The 12420-nt window shown below is 40.1% G+C and overlaps 2 protein-coding genes across 3 annotated transcripts in view; one reads left to right on the forward strand and one right to left on the reverse strand.

Moving 5' to 3' along the window:
* Positions 1-12420, forward strand: part of LOC311596940 (uncharacterized protein) — a 107113-nt gene that overhangs the window by 76099 nt on the left and 18594 nt on the right. The window lies entirely within an intron of this gene.
* The window catches only part of CSNK1G3 (casein kinase 1 gamma 3), a 169605-nt gene that overhangs the window by 5821 nt on the left and 151364 nt on the right, over positions 1-12420 (reverse strand). The gene's annotated exons all lie outside the window — the stretch shown is intronic.

Here is a 12420-nt window from a genome sequence, read left to right on the forward strand (position 1 = left end):
AAGTCACATCCTGAGAGATAATTGGAAATAAATATTTTAAAAAGGAATTAGTGTTGAGCAAATATGATTTTTCTCAACTGAGCTAAAATCCTATAACTTTACTGAGTTATATGCAGAGTATTAAGTTTATTCATATCAGCAAATTAATGCTATGCTTATTTACATATCAGTTTAGAGTGTTTTCAGTATTTGTTCACAACATTCTAATATGAGCTTGTTACTTAGAACAAAATATCAAAATGACAGTTTTGAGATATTGAAACTGTCCATCTATTGGGAAAATAATAAATACCCCCAATGTGTTCATAAATAATACAGACCAGCAAACATTTCTGTAGGTTTCTTCCTCTCTCCATACAAACTGTCAGCTTCCTTCCCTGAGGCATTTGAAAGAGTGACCAGAACATTAAAAATGATGGTGTAGCAAGGTAAGCAAAAACCAAGAAGCGCTTGCCCTCGAAAAAGAAAGAGTCAGCACTGACTTAGAGCACACAGGAAGGCTGACTTTTCTAAGGCTCTTAACTCTATAAATTAGGAGGGAAGGAGAGGAACCATGAGACAAGTGTTCACAGCCTTCCTTCAAAGTAAAACGGCTTATGTTAGATGAACTATTGGGGGGAAAAAGGAAGAAGAAAAAAAGGAAGGAAGGAAGGAAGGAAGGAAGGAAGGAGGAAAGAACAAAGAAATCTTGTCAGGCCCAACACCTAAAGTCCATCTGACTGAATGGGTAGTGAGGGAGCCCATAACATGACACTAAAAACTATGTGTGTCCTGTCTAGCAAATTGTTCAGGTGATAGGAGCTGGCCGAGTGAGCAGGAGTGTGGTGAAGCCTCTGAAGGCTGCTGTATTTGGTAATTGTTTGGGACTAGGTCTCTGGACTGGCTACATAATTTCTCACAGGGATGCCATATTTTCTGAGGGCTTCCAGTTCCATTCACCTGGAAAATGTAATCTATGGTGGGGGTGGGGGTGTAATAGCCATGGCCATGATGTCTCTACAAGGCAAAAATGCCTGCAGTAAAGAACGGCATGCTGATTTAAGTGCTGCTGTCAACATTTGCTTCCTGTAGGCTCCAAGGACCAATCCACTCTTGCAGAGAAGCAAATGTGCATCTTATAGACAGACAAAGCTCCCAGAACTGATCACTCAGTCAGTCCCCAGGAGCTCTTAACACATTTCATATTTTTCAAATTGAAAGAACATGCTACTTATCTCAAAACCTTCTTTCTCCCAGAAATATAATCCATCAAAGAAAATATCACATCAGCAAAGTGGGGGGGGGGGGAAGAAAAATTAAATGTCCTGTTTACAGTTCCCTTTTTGGCATTTTATACATTGACGGATGTCTAATAACTAACTGCTCATCTTTTCAAAAGAAATCATTACTTGGAGGCAATGTCACACCTCATAGTAAAGGCTCAGTGTAATGTTGCTGAGTTCTCACACTGCTCTCTCCACCTGCCACTCCAGCCCCAGACACATTCTGATAACCTGGTCATAGAACCTAACCGTGATATTGATCCTACCTCAATGTACCAATGTGCCTTCACCATGCCCTCCTACCTCAATGTACCAATGTGCCTTCACCATGCCTTCTGAGTTATCACTTAGAACCTAGCACTTGCTTAAAGTTATAAATTGTCCTGACACTCTGAGCCAATGACTCAGACCAGGCAAGGGCCTAGAAGGAGCCTTAAATAAATTGTCATTCTTTAAAAGTGACATTTATGCCTAGTCTACCAGTTTCTATAAACATTTGAAATTTTGGAGACACATAAAAACAAACAAGAATGAAAGAGTCCATGTACAAACCGAAATGAAAGGAAACATTCATCACAGACTGCTGTGTGGATGACAGGAAAGCTGATGTTGTGCTACCAGCGATCAGTAGACCACACCATGCTTCTGCCTCACTCTACTTGACACACTCTGCTCCCTTTGGCTCGGGGCACTGTCCTAGGCTCACAGTTGTCAGGCCAAAGGAAGCTAAATTTGGACTATCAAAGACATCTCTGTCAGTTAAATGAGAAAACCATAAAGCTTTATGAAACTTGCCATGTGTGTGCTTAGGTAGGAGGGGCTGAGGAGTTGGGAAAGACTTGAGAGTGGGGAATGAGGGAAATCTCATTCATCCACCATAGGAAGTGAGAAAGGAGCGAAGAATTAAGACAGCCTCATAGCAGAGGAACTCAATACCTTTCCTGCCAGAGAGTAAACAAAGATCCCAGCCATGGCAAATTGGATGACATCCTTTCCATGAATGGATGGACACATTTTAGGCAGAAGGTTCTATGTGTGGGTCAGTGTCCCCCTCTGTAAAGATATGTTAATTCATAGCATGGCTGTTCTGGCAAGAGATCACATCCAAAAATCTTCTAGGTCTGTGTGATCCAGCTGGAATACAAACACACCTTTAATTCAGGAGACAGAGGCAAGCAGATCTGAGTTCAAGGCCAGCCTGGTATAGAGCAAGTATTGGGGAAAGAAAAGCGTAGACCTAGGCATGGTGATGCATGCCTTTAATCCCAAACAAAGATAAAGTTAGTTTGTATAAGGAAGCACCCATGTTTGAAAGTGATGTTTAATTGGGTAGCAAAAAAAGGTAATGAATAAGAGAAGATTAGACAGAATAGGATATGTCCAACTCTCATGAGAAGAGAGAGGAAAGGGAAGCTACTTAAGACGCAGTTTTACAGAGAGAACAGGCAGTTTTACCAGGACAGTAATAGAGAGATAGGTTGCAGAGAGAGAACTCAGATGAAGACAGAATGAGCCAGAAAATGAGAAGCCAGAAGATTGGAGCAGATTGCTGAGTTAGTTTGAGGCCAAGCAGAGAAATTCTGGGCCAAGACAGGAGCCAGATTAAATTAATCAGCTGAGAGAAGAGTTTGTGCCAGAACAGCTGAGTTGAACCAGCCAGCCCAGAAAGAAGAAGTAAGGGTAAGATTTTTAAGCAGTAAATCTCAGAGGCTGAAAACATTCTAGGCCTAGGTAAGATTGTAGGGAGGCTAGAAGCTTCCAGCACTAGGCCTGGGTTAGCAGAAAGAGGCAGTAAGCCTCTCAGACAATGATCGAGCCAGGAGATTGTTACTTTTACACCCCTCCCAACGATGGGAGTCCCACCTGGAGACAAGAGGTGCCAACTTTATGCTCCTTAACACTCATTGCTTGGAGTCTCATCTAGGATCACCCTCATAGATTCCCAGGAGCCTTCCCTGTCCTAGAGATGCCCCCCAATTTCTGTTCTCTCAGCCAGTTCTCCTAACCCACCCTCCTCCTCTCTGTTCCCCACCTGAACCCCACTCCTGTTATCCTCTCTACCCTATCTCTCCCTCCATCTACTTTTCATGTCTATTGCATTTCTTGTTCTAAGTGAGAATCAAGCATCTTCCCCTGGGCTCTCCTTGGCTTCTTTGGGTCTGTGAATTGTAATGTGGTTATCCTGTCCTATGTGGTTAATATCAGCTTATAAGTGAGTACATATCAAGTGTGTCTTTCTGGGTCTGAGTTATCTGACTCAGGACGATCTTTTCTAGTTCCATCCATTTGTCTACAAATTTCCTGATGTTCTTGTTTTTAATAGTAGAGTATAAACATACCACAGTTTCTTTATCCATTCTTCAGTTGAGAGCCATCTAAGTTGCTTCCAGTTTCTGGCTATTACAAATAAAGCTACAATGAACATAGTTGAGCAACTGTCCTTGTTGTATAATGGAGCATCTTTCAGGTATATACCCAGGAGTGGTATAGCTGGGTCTTGAGGTAGTACTATTTCCAATTTTCTGAGAAACCTCCAAATTGATTTGTACAAGTGTGCACCCCCACCAGCAGTTGAGGAGTGTTCCCCTTGCTCCATATCCTCACCAGCATGTGCTATAACTTGAGTTTTTTATTTTATCCATCTGACAGGTGTGAGATGGAATCTCAAGGTCATTTTGATTTGCATTTTTCTGATGACTCAGGATGTTGAGTATTTCTTTAAATGCCATTTGAGATTCCTCTGTTGTAAATTCTTTGTTTAGCTATGTTCCCCCATTTTAAAAATTGGATTATTTAGCTTGCAGGTGTATGATTTCTTGAGTTCTTTATATATTTTGGATATTAGCCCTCTGTCAGATGTGGTGAAGATCTTTTCCCAATCTGTAGGCTGATGTTTTGCTCTATTGACACAAAAATAAACACATAGACAAATGAAACAAAATTGAAGACCCAAATATGAGGTCATATAACTTCAGCCATTTAATATTTGATAAAGATGCCAAAAACATATGATGGCTGAAAGCACCATCTTCAACAAATGGTGCTAGGAAAACTAGGTGTCCATATGCAGAAAAATAAAATTAGACCTTACACAAAAACTAAACCCAAATGAATCAACGACCTAAACATGAAACTTTGAGTATTGAAACTCCTTGAAAAAAAATAAAAACGTAGGAAGTACCCTACTTCCTACATAGGTGTAGGAAAAGACTTTCTGAATAGAACTCCATTTGTCCAAGAATTAAGACCAACAATTTGTCAATTTTGGTGGGACTTCATAAAACTAAAAATATTCTCCACAGCTAAAATGGACGATCAACCATGTAAAGAGGAAGCCTACAGTGTGGGAGAAAATCTTTGCTAGCTAAACATCTGACAGGAGTAATATCCTGACTATATGAAAAACATAAAAAACAAAGAGTAAAAAGAATCAAAAGACACATTTTTAAAAATGGTCTATGGATCTAAACAAAGAGTCCTCACTAGAAGAAATAAAAATGGCAGAGAAATATCTCAAAAAATTTTGTTATCCCTAGAAATTAGATAAATGTAAATCAAAACAACTTTGAGATTTCATCTTACCTCATTCAGAACAGCAAAAAAAACCAAAAGAACAAATCCTAGAAAAGACATCAGGGAAAGGGAACACTTATTCACTGTTGGTAAAACTGAAAACTGCTCCAGCCACTCTGAAAATCAGTGTGCGAACCTTTAAAAAGCTAAAAATAAATCTACCCTATGACCCAGATCTCCCACTCCTTCAGATATGCCCAAATGATTCAACATCATACTCTACAGATAGTTGATCATCCATATTCATTACTAAGATTTTCATAATAGCTAGAAAATGGAAAAAAAAACTTAAATGTCCTTCCGCTAATGAATAGATAATAAAAATGGGGCACATATACACTATGAAATACTGTACAGCTCTAAAAATGAAATCAAGAAATTTGCAGGTAGATATATAGATCTAGAAAAGATAATATTGAGCAATGCAACCTATACCCAGAAAGAAAACTCCCATGTCCTCTCTTATCTGTGGCTCCTAACTCCAAATCTGCAGATATGAATATATGAATTGGATTAACCACAAAAACCAGGAAAGTACAAAGAGGAAGATATATTGATTTGAAGGGATAAATATGAAAAACAATAAAGAGACTTTAATTAAGGAGAAAGTAGGAACAATTTCCACCTAACCCTAACCCTAACCCCAAATATGAGCCATAAGAAATCCCAAATATGAGCCATAAGAAATCTCTTTTGGGTTGTTGGTCAGAACAGAGCACGTGACTCCTAAAACACTGTGGGTGGTTGCTGTTACTCTTAGTTGCCTCCTGGAAGAAAGACAAGTCCTCATTGCTGAAGATACCAGCACTTCGGACACAGGACCTGGAAGATTAAAGCTGGACTGACCCAAAAGCATCCTCCCTGAGCACTAGATTTTATGGTGCTAGAAGGTGCCGTGCAAGCTGCCAAGGGAGGAGAACAAGCACCAGCCCTACCCAGCTGTGACAGCTTTGAACTATGGCAATGGCCAGCATAGCATGGTAGTCTTAGCACTGCAAAAGTGGCACGCACATCCTGACGGTAACCAACCCTTGTCTAACTGGACTTACAGCCCACTCAACAAGAGCGAAATCTTCCTAGTACTGGAAACCTAGCCAGCAAGCCAGGGCTAGTAGGGTCATGAATCTCGGAGAAGAGCCTACAACTGCAGCTTTAATAAACAAGAATAATTCCTAACTTCATACTAATTACCTTTATACCCACAGATAAGCGTAGCTCTCACCCCTTGCTAAAGAAGCTTGTCTTTGCATCAGACAGAAACCATTACAGAAAACCACAACTGATCAAAACGCAGAGAATAAGTGATCATGTGGTGCCAAGCCTCACCTCATCAATCCACAACACAACTCCGACACGCATGGCTCAGGCAACAGTACAGAATGGGGGCAGAACGATGTAAGAGGAAAAAGAACAAGAGGTCTTCCGGGAAAGCCAATCTCCTGAGAAACACAGCCTCCTAGGCACGCCAGGGATACGTCAGGGATGCTACACACCCCATGGAGTTTCAGCAATGCAACTTGGATGCCTCAACAAGACCTGACCAAGGACAACACCTAACAGACAGGCTAACATGAAAGGGGGAAACCTCACAAGGCCCTAACCATAGACAAAGAACTGCAGGCAATTAGTGAGTGCTGAGAGCAGGAAAAAACAGTCTTCCTCAAAGAAAAGTCTCTCAATTGGCTCTCCAATACCAAGCGGTCAGGCCTGAAAGTGTATGCGTGTGTGTGTGTGTGTGTGTGTGTGTGTGTGTGTAGTTATGTATTATGTGTATATTTATTTTTATATTTTTATTATGTGTATAGCCACATACATGTAACATTGTATAGATTGAGAAGAATGAAGAATGTATTTATATATTTAGAAATACACATACACACTTTTAGGGGAAAAAAAGGCCATAATTTTGGGAGAGTTTGGAGGGAGAAACAAGAAGAAAGAAAATGATGTAATTGCATGTTAATTTCAAAACCTAAAATATACATATTAATTTTTTTTAATCTAAGTGTAGTGGAGCCCACCTATAACCCTAGGCCTGGCTGGAGGAGAGGTAGAGAAGGCAGTTCCTTGGATCCTTGTGGACCAGCTATCCTGGCCTATGTGGCCAAATTCTAGGCTAATCAGAGATCCTATATCAGCAAAGGGTGAAAGGTACCTGAATTTGGATACCCAAGGTTGTCTTCTGGTCCCTCCATATGCAGTGAGTATGCACACACACACACACACACACACACACACACACACACACACACACACACACACACACATTTTTAAAGTAAAAGGAAGCAAAAAGGAAAGAAAGGGGAAAGGGTGAAATATACTTGGCACACCTGACCAAGTTCATCCTTTAGCCTCTCTCTTGTAGAACTGGATATTATTGCAAAGGCCTACGTAATGGATTCTACAATAGCTATTAATTAAATAAAGCAGTTTTTTTTTCTTGTCACTAGACCAGATGGCGTTTCTGTGGCTATTGCTCTCAGGTGAAGTAGTCTGCAGTATCTGTGACCCTTCAGAGACCTGACTGCACCTGAGAATAGAGGAAAAACACCGAGCACCTAAAAATGCCCTAGAAGCCATGCTTGCTTATGCTCTATGGCAAGGATGCCATCCACATTTTCCTTCACTCACTAGTAAATGTTAACAGCTTCTGGGTCTAGGTATTGCCTCCGGTGCATGGCACGTGTACGTGACCAAAACAGAGCAAGATCCTTGTCATTACACATCACAGTCTAGCACAGTCACACTAGGCTGAAGACAAGACACATTACGAGAGGAAAAGACGAACCAGTCAATAAATGGATCCAGACGCCGTTCATGAATTTGAGATAAGAGAAAATTAGCTCTTTACCTCACACTAAAAATAAAAATCAGTAACAGGTCGAATAATGAAGCAGAGAAGATTGCCTGTAGGAGGTTAAAGAGGAAAAGAATTTCTTAAACAGTATACAACCCTAAATCTGTATTGCTATTTTTACTACAGAATAATTAAAAGCTTCTGCAAACACAACCATAATCAAGTTGCAAAATTGGGGGATGGCACATGCTCAGTAAAGAATTCGTATTCGAGAGACGTAGACCATTCCCATAAACAGACGAGAGGAGCAAATTTTCCAAAAAAGGAGCAAAGAATGAAAAAGCAAGAGAAAATGTGGGTAACCAGCAAGGTTCTAAGAATGAGCTTATCCCCAAAGCTAGAAGCAAATGCAAATTAAAACAGCAGCAAGATATAATTTTATATCCATTAGATTGCAAGCATTTTGAAGTCAGACAACCCCAAAGATTGATGATAATGTGGAATAATTAGATTTAGACACTGTCTAGATGGGAGATTTGATACCAACATATAATAAAAAAAAGTGGGCAATACTTGATGTATTCAGCTTTTAAATGTCAGATTTATACTATCTAGTCCTCTGCAGACAATTGCTCACAGGCCCCAGGAAACCTATATAAAAATATCCCTAGCAGTATTACTTGTAGGAGCAAAGGCTTGAAAATAAGTAAATGCTCATTAATCAAGGACTGAATATGACATATTCTATAATGAAAATTAATAAATTGGATCCATGTTATCATAGAACCTTAAAATTGAGTGAAACACTTATACCCAGTATAGTGCCATACACTTTCAAATTCTACAAAAATATTGTATATTTATACAAAAATTAATTTAGACTGAATTGTTGTTGTTGTTGTTATCATTATTAATTTGCTTTTTCAAGACAGGGTTTCTCTATGTAGCCTTGGCTGTCCTGGAACTCACTCTGTAGACCAGGCTGGCCTTGAACTCAGATCAGAAATCTTCCTGCCTCTGCCTCCCAAGTGCTGGGAATAAAGGCATACACAATCACTCCCCAGCCTGAAATTATTTTTAAATCATTATAATGAAAGACATTAATTTGTAATGGTGAATATTTCTGTATTTGAGGCAAATGAATAGGATTAAGAAAGAAATGCAGCTATCAAAACATAAAAAATAAATTTCACTTAAGGATTTGATTGCAGCCAGGCATGGTGGTGCACGTCTGTAATCCCATTGCTCTGGGAGGCGGAGGCATGTGGATCTCTGAGTTTGAGGCCAGCCTGGGCTATAGAGCAAGTCCAGGACAGCCAAAGCTACACAGAGAAAATCTGGTTGGTTTTCATTTACAAAATAGACTGTCACTTGTGCTGTGGCTAATTTATCAGAATGGCCTAGTAATGTATGGTATTAGCCTAATAATTATTATTACTGCAGTATTTTCTAACCTGCTGGCAATCAATCAAGACACAGAGACCTGTTATATCTTAAAATAGCCTTAGTTAACCTGGAGCAGGGCAGATATTAATCCTCTGAACTACCTCCCATATTGGGGCAGGTATCCCATACCGAGCCCCAATCCCATGTCATCTACTTCTAATAATTTCTATCAAGCTACCTCCAATCCATAATCCCAAATACTTGCTAAAGCTCTTCATCTGGGCCAAACCCTCCATCCATGCTGGCATGTGCTTTTTCCTTCCTAACCCATGATGTAGCCTCCTTCTTCCTGCTCTTCTCCAATCTCTTTCTCTTTCCCAAGATTCTCTGTCTTCCAAAGACCAGACCCTTGGCCACACCTAATCCATTTGCCCCGGCCAGTTGTGTTGGCCCTTTATTAGTCAAGCAGGAAGTTTGTTAGGCAAGATTATATAGCAGTCTTGGGACACAGAGACAGCAAGCAGTAATTAACATCAAAATACATCAGGCTCATGAATCTGAGTTAGTCCAGTTCCCATTGTCAATGGGTAAGGGCCCACCAGGCTGTGGTTACCTGGCCCACACTTCCGGGTCTATCTAGCTCCCAGTGCTTACCAGGAAGGAATCTCCAACTGCAAACCTCCTGCCCACACCTCCACGACTTCCTTAGATCCTGGCATTGAGAGGTAAGCAGTCTCCAGAGCACCAGCCCCAGGCCCATGCTCCCACTCAACCCACTAACTCCAAGTGTGAAAATCTAGACACAAAACCTGATAATTCAAGACAACATGTCTCACCTAAAAATTACTAATCCCAAAGGAACAGAAGAATGCCTTGAAAAGGCTCTCAAAGAACTTTCCAACAAAGAACTCAAGAAAATGTAATAACTTTGCCCAAACAACTCAAAGAAGACAAAAAGATGAATGAATTAAGCAAGTCAATACAAGGTGTGAAAAATAGAATTTAATAAAGAGAATTATTAAGGAAAAGCCTGAAATGATGCTAAAAAATTTAAAACTCTATAAGCCAAATAAAACTTCGGCCAAAAACTTTATCAATAGAATGGATCATGTGGGAAAACAGAGTATCAGAGCTAGAAGGCAAGGTAGAAAAATTACACCACAAAAGCTTTGGGACACTATGTAAAGGCCTTATATTGTGAGCATAGAAAGAGAAATACCATATCAAAGACATATAATATACTTCAAGTAAAATCATAGAAGAAAAATTTTCAGAGCCTAGGGAAGTAGATGCCCATCCAGGTGTGAGAAACATAGAGGAACTCCAAATGGAACAGACCAAAAAAGAAACTCTTTATTACATATTAAACTAAAAACATTAAGAACTCAGAATCAAGAAAGGATATTAAAAGCTGCAAGAAAAAGAAGACCAAATCATTCACAAGGTCAAGGTCATCAGACTAATATCTGATTATCTGACAGGAACTTTTCAATCTTGAATGGGATGGAAGGGTATATTCCAAGTTCTGAAAAAGCACATGTCTCAAGCTAGACTATTATACCCAGAAAAACTACCTAGTAAATCTGAAAGATAAATTAAAAACTCCTTTGATAAAAACAGAACAAAGGAACTTATAAGCACTAAGCTAGCTTCACAGAGAATACTGGAAGGACTCCTATAGTCTGCTGCATAAACACAGCCAAGGTGTCATGGAGAAAAAAAAATGAACAATACCAAGACAGTCAATCAAGAGAGGTCAAAGAGATGTCACAAAATCAATATGGCAACAAGTAACACACATATTACAATAATAATTTGACTATTAATAGTTTCAATTGTTCAATAAAAAGAGGAGGGTTAAGCGAGATGGGAAGGCAGGACAACAGTGTAGAGGAAGGAATAACTGATACTAACGACCTTGAAAACGCCATATGGAAAGCCACTGCTGTAGACACTCCCTACCATATATACACAAAAATATGTATGTATGAAAAGAGTTTAAATGAAGTTAACCCATAACAGAGCATAGCACCTCCTCCAGCCTCAATAGGCTATTAAGTAAAAAGCCCAGCTATAGGTATAGGTTGCCTATTTTTTAACTGTTTGTCCGTGGGTTCCCACAGACCCCCACAAATAACATACTATGGCCATTGCTCATGGTTACCTTCCAGAATTTGATGGTAACATCCTTTTGCTGAACACACCACATACCTGAGTCATAGGACATGACGAAATCAAGACGACACTGATCTCAATGCTTCATCCCTACTGGCTAGCTCTCATAGTGCAGGGAGGTGCTATGCATGCTGCTGAAGGGAAAAAATAATCAACAACCTGAGCTACAATTCTGACTGGCTAACAAGATATGCCCACTGTGCAATGGTGTCAGAAATGTTATGGGTGTGACCAAATATTTTTCGATTGGATTTAAGGACTGTACCACAAGAAAGAACTCACGTTTTTACTATTGGTTGGGCAGAACACTCTTGTCTGACCATAGGGCCAGGTCATAGGCCCTAGGGAAGAACCAAATGCTTATCATTTTATTAAGTGCAAATAGTATTACAATGACTCCTAATGACTTGTTCTTATACTCATAGATAAGCAGATCTCTCCGTGCTCAACAGAGAAATTTGTTTCACAGTAGTTGTCAATTATCACAGAGACCCACAACTGGTCACAGCGCAGAGAATATGAGACAGTGGGGTGTTCAGCTATAAATGGGACATCTATATCATACCCTCTCCCCCAAGGCTCATGTATCACTGTGGAAGAGAGGGGTGGCGGACTTCCACAGTAAAGTGGTATTTGTTTGACATGACAGCCCTTATTGTACACATGAACTCATAGAGTCTAGGCCTGCAGACAGAAGATGTGGCTAAGATCAAACCAGCCAAAATCTCAGCATGGGTTGGGGGAAAGGCTGAGGAAGCCCTGTACCTGGCTCAGACGCTGTGACAACCAATGGCTTCTGAGGAAGGAGAATCAGTATTCAGGAGGAGCGGTTGCCCATGCTCCATTAGATGGCACTACACCTACGCACGTATTATCTGCACTAAGTGGGCTTGGTGGGATTAAAGAAAATTAAGAAATAAAAAAGCATGTGGATGTGGAGCGGAAAGTTGTGGAGAGGCTATAGGAGGAACTGGAGAAGAGGGAAAGGGGGTGGATTTGATAAAAATGCAGTGCATGCTTGAAAGAAATCCTTAAGTGTGTGTGTGTGTGTGTGTGTGTGTGTGTGTGTGTGTGTATGTGTGTAATTTTAGACAGTATGGGTTCCAATGACCTGAGCCAAGGAGCTTGTCATAAACAGAAAGGGCTGAAGAAAGTAGAAACAGAAACAAAACCACAGATGGGTAGTATCAAGGTTATTTTCCTTATAGGGTTAAAACAGAGTGGACT

This window comes from Acomys minous (genome assembly GCF_964271855.1).
Source record: "Acomys minous genome assembly, chromosome: 4".
Taxonomy (NCBI): domain Eukaryota; kingdom Metazoa; phylum Chordata; class Mammalia; order Rodentia; family Muridae; genus Acomys; species Acomys minous.